Source organism: Cupressus sempervirens, chromosome 9 (assembly GCF_028749045.1).
Source record: "Cupressus sempervirens isolate cs-2001-9-10 chromosome 9, ASM2874904v1, whole genome shotgun sequence".
NCBI lineage: Eukaryota > Viridiplantae > Streptophyta > Pinopsida > Cupressales > Cupressaceae > Cupressus > Cupressus sempervirens.
The window spans coordinates 637,687,158-637,688,858 of NC_143126.1; positions in this window are offsets into that span (position 1 = coordinate 637,687,158).

The window sequence follows — 1,701 nt, forward strand, 5'->3', positions numbered from 1 at the left end:
CACACATCAATGCAATTCAACGTTTTTAAATCTTTTTGGTCTCAATCCTACCTAAATACACTAAGCTATTCAACTTAGGGACTAATGCAAACATGGTTTTTCCATCAAGACACTTCCTAAGCTCTAGGAATCTATAATTAAACCCTGGTTACTTGAATTTTCTAGAATCTTAGAGAATTCGACTGGTTCAAATACAATTTAGGGCTTCATTTGTGGAATGAGCTCTTAACAAGCCTTTTCCTAGATTGTTTCTAGAAAACTTACCTTAAACACTTTAAATCAAAACTAAACTATCTCAAAAAAATTTAAAATATCACAATAACACAAAGGATCTTCAAAAAATCAACTTAGTTTGTAAGAATCACCACAGATACAATTGCACAACTAAAACCATACTCCCTAAGACCAAATAACTTAAGTCCCTTTAGTTAGGAGTTCTTCTAAATTGAAAGCGGTCTTCTTAATGTTTTTAAGTGTCAACCAAGTAGCATCCTCCAATAAATGGTGTTTCCATTTTATTAGGTATTCATAGTAAGTAGACCTCTTAGTTTGTTTGGTTATCCTCTTGTCTAAAATGTATTCAATTTCTTGTACTGGTGGTTGAGGGAGGTCTTGTAGCTCCTTGTCTTATGGTAAATCTTCATTACCTACAATGGCGATACCAGTAATAGGACCTTTATATGCATATAGGTCAGCTATATCATACAATAAGTTGAAATTAGATAACCATTAAACAATTTGTAAAGTACTTCCTGCATATCATTACAGCCGCGTCAACTAAGTTCAAATTAATATTTAGAATCTAGGAACACATCAAGAAAGATATACGAAAGGTGAGAGAGATTTCACATGTTTACCTAACCAAATTTAATTAGCCATGTTTACCCAGCACCTAAAGAAAATGGAGTAGATAGTTCGATCCCACAATGAAAGGTGAGAGAGATTTGGTAGTTGGCAACTTTGTACTAGCCAACATTGCAAGTTTTAGCATCACCTGAGATTGCGTCATAAAATGAAAATAGAGTGTGATCTCCAAAAAGTGAGAGAGGTTCTGATTCGACATGCCCAAGAACATTTGAGCACTAAAGGGGATAGGATGAGGTTGAGGATAGGGTTTACCCAGCCACCCAGAGCTAACAGAGTAGATAGTTTGATCCCACGATGAAAGGTGAGAGAGATTTGGCAGTTGGTAACTTTATACTGGCCAATACTACAAGTTTCAGCATCACCCGAGATGGCATCGTAAAATGAAAATGGAGTGTGATCTCCAAAAAGTTAGAGAGATTATTATAGAACTCTACAACATAGTCCTATAGGAACTAGAATCACATCCATACCTCACACGAGCTCTGAGATATGCCCTGTCAAAGATCACAACCCTATGGCATTTAGTGACCCTTGGGGACATTCCAATTTGGCATGCCCAAGAATGTTCAAGTGCTAAAGGGGATAGGATGAGGTTGGGGATAGGTTTTACCTAGCCATCTAGAGCTAATGGAGTAGACAGTTTCATCCCATGATGAAAGGTGAGAGAGATTTGGCAGTTGGCAACTTTGTACTAGCCAACACTGCAAGTTTTAGCATCACTTGAGATGGCATCGTAAAATGAAAATAAAGTGTGATCTCCAAAAAGTGAGAGATACTATTGTAGGTTTCTGCAACACAATCATGTAGGAACTAGAATCGCATCCATACCTCATT